Source organism: Myotis davidii, unplaced genomic scaffold (assembly GCF_000327345.1).
Source record: "Myotis davidii unplaced genomic scaffold, ASM32734v1 scaffold1238, whole genome shotgun sequence".
Taxonomy (NCBI): Eukaryota; Metazoa; Chordata; class Mammalia; order Chiroptera; family Vespertilionidae; genus Myotis; species Myotis davidii.
In genome coordinates this window covers 43642-51078 of record NW_006289106.1, presented here as the reverse complement: position 1 = coordinate 51078, position 7437 = coordinate 43642, and the positions used below count along the sequence as shown (strand labels likewise).

The 7437-nt window shown below is 58.1% G+C and overlaps 1 protein-coding gene across 1 annotated transcript in view; it reads right to left on the bottom strand.

Moving 5' to 3' along the window:
* Nucleotides 1-6901, bottom strand: part of RFX1 (regulatory factor X1) — a 23490-nt gene extending 16589 nt beyond the window's left edge. The window contains exon 1 of the mRNA XM_006761397.1: nucleotides 6842-6901. The gene's annotated coding sequence lies outside the window, so the exon portion shown is untranslated. The remainder of the gene's footprint in view (nucleotides 1-6841) is intronic.
* Nucleotides 6902-7437: the final 536 nt, after the last annotated feature.

Below are 7437 nucleotides of genomic sequence, written 5' to 3'. Positions count from 1 at the left end.
GAGTGGGGACTCCGGTCTGGCTGGCCGTAGAGCCTGGGCTGGCCTCTGACACAGTCTCACTGGCCCGCATGGCACCTTCTGGGAGGAGGAGTCATAGGGTCTGCTCTGCCTCTGCCCCTGCTCCCACCCTGAGCCTGAGCCCACGTGGATGGGATGATACAGTCTGAGCCAGACCCTCGATGGGGCCAGGCCTCTGCAAGAGTCCTGCCTGCCCCCTGGTCAGCCCTGCCCATGTTCATTGGGGTGGAGGCCAGAAGGACCCTTATATCCAGAAGCAGCCCCACCCCCACCCTCCTTACCCCACAGCCGGACTGGAAGGGGTAACCAGAAAGCCATGATGCAGTGGAGGCCTAGAGGGCCGAACCCCCTTTTCCCAACAGACAGGACCTGTAGCCAGGCAGTGACTGGCCTCCCACCTCGGTAGCCCTGGAAGGAAGAGGTGCTGCAGCCACCTTCCCTGAGATGGCCTGTGGCTTCCCAGGAATTGCAGTTGATTAGAGTGGCCCCAGCAGACCTTGTAGGCCAGTGGCTGCGAGCCCCCTCCCTCTCCACGGTCCCAGCCTTTCTGTCCTCAGTGGAGCGGGGGCAGGCTGGTACTCACGCTGAAGGGCAGCCGAGAAGAGGCAATCATAGAACATGGTGCCCCCTCACCGTCCGTCCCCCCCTCCTGTGTCCAGGGGAGCCTGCTCTGTGCTCCTCACTCCTGGCCCACCTCTTCGGAAACAGCAGGGCTGGAGGGCAGGTTTATTATACCTGCAACCTTGGAGAGCTAATCCCCCCAGTGGAAGCAGAGCTCCCAGCTGCCCTCTTGGAATAAACACTCCCCTCCCAGCAGGTGTGGCCAAGCAGGGCCTCCTAGGGGCTGGGGCTGGGGCTGGGGCTGGGGCTGGAACTGCACTGCACTGACAGGAGGGAGGCTGGTACCCAGAGATACTATCAGACCGGCACAGGTAGAGTTTCATGCACATTTCACTGAGTGATTAATGAGAGCTGGGGGGCGAGGGCATGGAGGGTGAAGTGTTCCTGAAAGGTGTGGGCTGGGAGACCCTCACCCCAACCAGGAAGCCACTTATCCTGCCCCTCTGTGTGGCCTGATTTGCTCCCAACAGTTCCAGAGGTTGGGGTGGGGCTGGGGACACACACGTGCCTGCCCTCTAATGTGCTGCCACAAGCAGCCAAGGTCCCAGCCCCACTTCCTGGGTCCCCTGGCAAGATTGGGGGTGTCTGTGGGGGGGTGGACAAGGAGGACTAGGACTAACTATAGTGCTTCTGGTGCCCCAGGTGCTGCACTAGGGTCTTCCTGGGCAGCCGGAGATGGAAGGAACTTTTATTACCCCTAATTTCAGATAAGGCTACAGAGACTGGAAGAAAGAAATTGACCGAGGTCACCCAGCTGGGAACAGGCAGGCCAGGACACCGGCCCATGTCTGTGCCCACATGAATCTCACGCTATGCATGGAACCCAGAGTCGTAGGTCACACCTGGTGAGGCCCCATGGGCAGTGGTGTGCAGACTCAGGCATGTGGGCACAGGGGCCTATGGGAACAACACAAGGTCCAGAGCATCCCAGCGTGGGACTCAGCCTCCAAAGCAAGGAGCTGGGCCTTGGTTATGTGGAAATACCAGGAGAAGGGCCCAGCCAGAGCCAAAGGGCTGTCCCAGGTAGACGCAAGGACCTCAGGGGCCAAGTCTGGAGCAGAGCACATGAATGCGTGTGTTAGGTAGTGGGGGAGTAGTGGCCAGATGTGGGAGGAGGTATTGGGGGAAGCCTCCCATTGGTCACATTTGGGGCCGGCATTAGAATAACCCCAGGCCTGCTTGGCCAGCTGCCTCTGCAGCCAGTTCCAGAAAGCATGGATTCCTGTTTTGCTGGAATCTTTCCTGAGCTGTGAGGGAGGAGGCCCTCCCTGAGAGGCCCCCCTGGAAGAAACCTGAGAAAACCCCGAGTCACGTGAGGAGCCCAGCACACCTGGGTGTCGGCGGAGCCCAGCCCAAGGGATGATGCCCAACCAAGGAGGCCTGTGGCAGGTTTGGCCTGGTGCGGAGTGGGCAGTGAGTTGTAGGGGGTGGGAGGGCTGGTCCCCGACACCTTCTAGGCCCCGAGGCTCTGATGAGAACGCCAGGGCTGATCCTCGAGCGGGACCCTCAGAATATCAGGCATCTGTCTGGGACAGGGAAGCCTGGGAAGCAGTCTTGCCCGTCTCCTGTGTCTGGGGTGGCCCCAGGCTGGGACAGAGGAAGGTGAGCAGGTAAGGTGTCAGAGTCTGTTCCTCGGATGAGGGGCTTCCTGTGCGGCCCCTGTCTGCCCGTGTCTTGCCTAAGGTGTGTGTGCCGGGAAGTGGGGAGTCTGAGAGCGTCTGCATCTGTCTATCTGCCATCTCCATTCTAGGCATGTGCATGAGATCAGGGAGGGCCCCACTGTCTCAAGACTCTAGTCAGGAAGTGGCAGCTGATTTCCTGTCCCTAGGCGGGTGAGTATCTCATCTTCCCTGGACCCTGCACTTCCCCTTCAAGATCTATTCATACCTCAAAGGCCATGAGCTACTTGGGGGAAGCTGAGAGAGGCCCATTCCCACGGACAATAGATGGGGTAGTGTGGCCTCTCCCTCCCAGTCCTTTGCTCCCAGGGATGATTTCAGTCAGGAGAACTTGGGGGAGGGGGACCTCTAGGCCTCTGCTGCTCCCATGGTCCTGGGTCCCTTGTCGGTCCTGACCTCGATGAGGAAACCACACACGCCCACCCTCTATGCCCCTCTCTCACACGCAAGTCTTTGGGACTCCCAAGGACTCCAAGTGAGAGAGAAGCAGGGACGAGAAGCTGGACATGGCCCCTGCTTCAGGCTAGCCCCATCCCTGGCAGGCAGGCTTGGTGTCACTGTCCTGGGGACACTGCCAGGACCCACAGAGCCCTCTTTCCACCTCGAGTTTCTGGCAAGAGTCTGGTGGCCTCTGAAGATGGGATTCATGGATCTAGAAGATTGTTTCTGAGCAGAGAAACTTGAGCTGCTTTCCCATCACCTCCAAAGTCACCTTAGGACAGAGCCCACGAGGACAGAGCTGGATGACCTGCCTTTTGGTGCTGCCTTGGCTGGCTGCCAGCCTGGGCTTCAAGTCTGGGTCCAGGCCCTTCCCTGCCCCCTCCCTGAAACTCCCTGGGTCCCTGGTCAGCTCAGATTGCTTCTGGCCCTGGAGGAGCCCCAGGCACCTTGCTGCATTTGCTGGTGTCACTTACAGCTCCACCTCCCTACCCCAGGACTGGCTCACATGGCCCAAAGGCCACCCTTACATACAAAGAGACACTAACCTGGAAGAAGGTCACAGGAGACCCCCTAGGAAATCACTGCAAGGGGGTGGGGGAGGGGTCGACAGCAGCGAGTGCAGTTGCAGGGTGCTAGCCAACCTCCCCCTTCTCAGAACAGATCTAGGAAACATCACCCAGACACTCTTCTGGGGATAGCTCACTCCTGCCAGATCCAGGAGCAGCAGAAGAAAGAAATCTCCTAAGACCACTGTAAAAGATGATTAAGCCACTGCCAAAGAAGGGATCCCAAGAGTTATGCCAATAGCCCAGAGCGCCCTGCAGCACGGTGGGAGGACTGGGGGCCACCTCCCCAGCCCCACAGCTAGTAAGAGTCCTGCTGAGACCCAAGAGACCATGCCGAAGCTTGACCTCTAAGCACAGGGTCTCCGTGGGGATAGTTCCAGGAAGAACTGGAGGAGCTGGAGGAACGGAGGGGAACAGAGGGGATGGGCTGGGATTTGGGGAGTTCTGGGGCCTGGAGTTGTGCGCCCATTCTAGACGCTTGCTCTAGAGACCCTAGACCAGAAGGCAGCTAAAGCCAGCACCCAGGAGGTCCAGAGCCAAGCAATGCCCTGGAGCTGAGCAAAGCCCTCCACCTGTGCCACGGAAGGCCTCCCATCTGCTCTTGGTGGCCCAGGGGCTGACCGGTTGTGAGGGCTGCACGGGGTCAGGCCAGCATTCATATGGGAGTTCGACCATTCCACCAAGACTCAGTAGACAGAGCTCCGCCCTCACAGATAATGGAGGTAGATATCACCACTGTCATCACTACAGGTGATGATATTAAGAAAAACAAAGCAAAGTAAAGAGATAAGGAGTGAGAGTGCCCGTGAGGTGGTATGGGCGTCAGGGAGGTGGCATCTGAGCAGAGACCGGAAAAACAGGAGGGATGAAACTCCAGAGATCTAGGGTGGAGTGCTCCAGGCAGCAGAGAGCACTGAGAGTGCAAAGGCCCTGACGCTGGACCAAGCCTGGTGGGTTTGTAGAGCTGCAGGTAGACCAGTGAGGCTAGAGCAAGGGTTTGAGGGCACAGTGGGGCCAGGTGGGGCCGAGCAGCCAGCAGAACTTGCAGGCCAGGGTCAGGAGGTTGGGTGCTCATTGCAGGGGCACAGCAAGTGTGGAAAGTTTAAAGCCCTTTCCTATGGGAGGGGCCCAAAGGAGCAGATGTCCTAGAAGCCAGAAAGCCCAGGCCAGGGTGTCTCAGAGAGTAGCCAAGGTCACCTGCCTTGGAATCAGCTGGGTTGAGCTGGAATGTTAAGGGACCTATGACTACTGTCAATAGGCTCCCTCTAGCTGCTGTAGGGGGAGGACTGTGAAGGGTGAGAGTGGGAGCTGGACCATGCCGGGGGCCATGGAGGCAGGAGAGATGGCTGGATTTAGGAGGGGGAGCCAAGAGGCCTTGCTTGCTGGAGGATGGGTAAGAGGAATCAAAGCTGACCTGGGTCTGGGGGTGGTGTTTATGAGGACGAGGAAGGCTCAAAGGAGAGCAGGTTTGAATTGGGGGGGAATCTAGAGTCCCATTTGGCCATGGTGACTTGAGAGGCCTATTCAACTGAGTAGATGGTCAGAGGAAGCTGGACACAGGATCCTGGGGTTCCGGGCTGTGGCCCAGGGCACAGATCTCAATATGGGTATTGTCAGCATGGAGGTGGCATTAAAAGCAGAGACATTAGACAAGGCCCCAATGAAGGATGAGTCACTGGAGTGAAGAGGAGGCCCCAGATCTGATGAGGTCATTGCTGACGAGGCCAGAGAGATGAGAAGGAAGCAGCAAAGGGGACAGAGAAGGAGTGGCAGGGAGGTGGGTGGAGACCAGGGCTAGAGGGCATCTCTGGGAGGAAAGGTATGGGTGGCTGGGGAGAGAGCTTGGGGTAAGGAAGGAAAGACAAATCCTTTGAGAAATTCTGACTTAAAGGGAAGACACTAGTGGCAGCTAGAGGGGATGCAGGGCCTGGGGGTGGGGGTCCTGGTTAAAATGGGAGCTGTTCCATCTTTGTGGGCAGGTGAGAAAGAATGCAAGATAGGGATCGAAGGACGAGGCTTAGATGGCAGGAGCAAGTCACAGAGAGGGCGGCCTGGGACAGGTGAAGCCGGTGGATGAGATGGAGCTGGGAGGCTGGCTGGGGGAGGGAGTGGGGTCCTTCTCATCACATGATGACACCCTGTCCCCAGTGCGGTCAGCAGCAGGGTCAGGGGTCAAGAACGCAGAGATGGAGGTGATAGAGGTTAGGGGCCAGAGGGGAAGTGGGTTTCTCGGACAGTGCGGGGTATGCTAGGGAGAAGATGTAGCAGGATTGCTGGGCAGCACTGAGAACCCACCAGAGATCTGTGGCCTGGAAACCCTGGCCATGCCCATGGCCTGGCCTCAACCCAGTGTGCTCCGCATGGCTCTCATGTGCCATCCCTCCACACCATCTGTGTGGTAAAGCGCCAATGCTCTGAGCTCCTGCGTGCCCCACCCCCTGGCCCTCTCTGGGGACACTGACACTGCCAGGAATCTCCACGATGCTGCCCAGGGCCCCGGCTGCATCTGTCCTAGTCCCATGGAGTCATGTCAATTGCCACATATTTAACTATCATCTATGGTCCTAAACTCAGTCTTGATCTACTACTTCCACAGCCTCCAGAATGCACTGTGACCCCCTGCCACTTCCTTTTTCACTCCAAAAGATCTGGGTCAGCCTCAACTGGGGGTTTTGCTGCATCCTCCCCCCTCCTCAGAGCACACTGGAAACCACTAACAACGCCCAGTCCTGGTCTGAGCTATACACTTCCCCTCAGGGGAGTGACCGCCTGTCCGAACCCTCTGCTCTGGGTTCCCTCTGCCGGTCTGGCCTTGTCCTGGTAAGACTGGGGCGTGGGTTAGATGCTCTAGGAAGGCTGCACAGGCGCCATGACCCAAGTTTCCTGGTCATTTTCTCCAAGGCTTTACGGGGTGGGCACAGTGAGGAACAGGAGCTCTTGGCTACATACTCTTGAACTTGTCCAGCCAAGAGCCCTGCTTGGCCCAAGTCCGGCGAAAAACGAAATGAGAACGGAGGGAGGTGATGCCTTCAGGCCCTCCAGCCAATCTCCCTGAAGTGCCCCCACCTCACACACATCCCCTGAGCGCATGAAACCATTAGGAACCTTTTTCGGATGAGGAAACTGAGGCAGGGCAGCCAAGGGGCTGGTGCGCAGTGAGGCCAGGACTACTGCACAGCGGCCGTGTGCTCGCCCTCCTCTCCAGCAGATGTTTATGAACTTTAACTCCACTGCCCAATCCTTTCTTCAAGTGACATCTCACTTGGGGATAGACAAGCAGCTCTTAGAGCTACCCTGGTGGGGAGGAGTCGGGGGCACAGAGGCCTCCCTGTCTGGCCTGGTCACTCCTTCCCCAGAGATGTTCCCCAAGTCTCACCTGGGAATCCTGGAGAGTTTGAAAGCTGCCACCCTGATAACAGGCACAGTAAGTGACAGCCCTCACTGCCAGGATGCTCCCCAAAGCTCCTCTTGGAGTTGTTTAAAGAGCACCCTGGCCCCACACACATGTCCACTTACCAGAGACGGTGACCACGATGTACTGCTGGGACACTGAGGACGGGGCAGGTGTGCCCGCTGGCTGTGAGGGCGTGGGGGCAGCCGGCAGCTCCGTCACATACTGCTTCTGGCTGCCCGGTGGCTGTGTCTGGGGCTGGGGGCTCTGCAGCTCGGTGACATACTGAGGCTGGGGGGTGGCGGCAGTGGCAGGTGGCTGAGGGGGCTGGGGTGCCGCTGATGGCGGTGGCTGGGGCTGGGCCTGTGGCGGCTGGGAGGGTTGCGGGGTTGCCTGTAGCTCAGTAACGTACGCCTGTGTTGCCATGCCAACAGTGGGGAAAATGATAATAAATAAGGCTTTTTTTTCTTCCTTGGGAAGAAGGGGAGGGGGGGAAGAGGAAAAAAAGAAACAACAAAAGAAGGAAAAACAAAAAATTAATCTACAGGCAGAGGAAGCCAGGGACAGCTCCTGGCTCCCTAGAGACACATTTGGGTTCATCACTGACTTAATTAAATATCGAGGCTGGCGGCCAAATGTAACCAACCCATCACTACAGAGGCACTGGGTATGGACCGAGATGGGTCTGCCCCCCTTCCACTTAGCCCTGCCCAGGACTCCT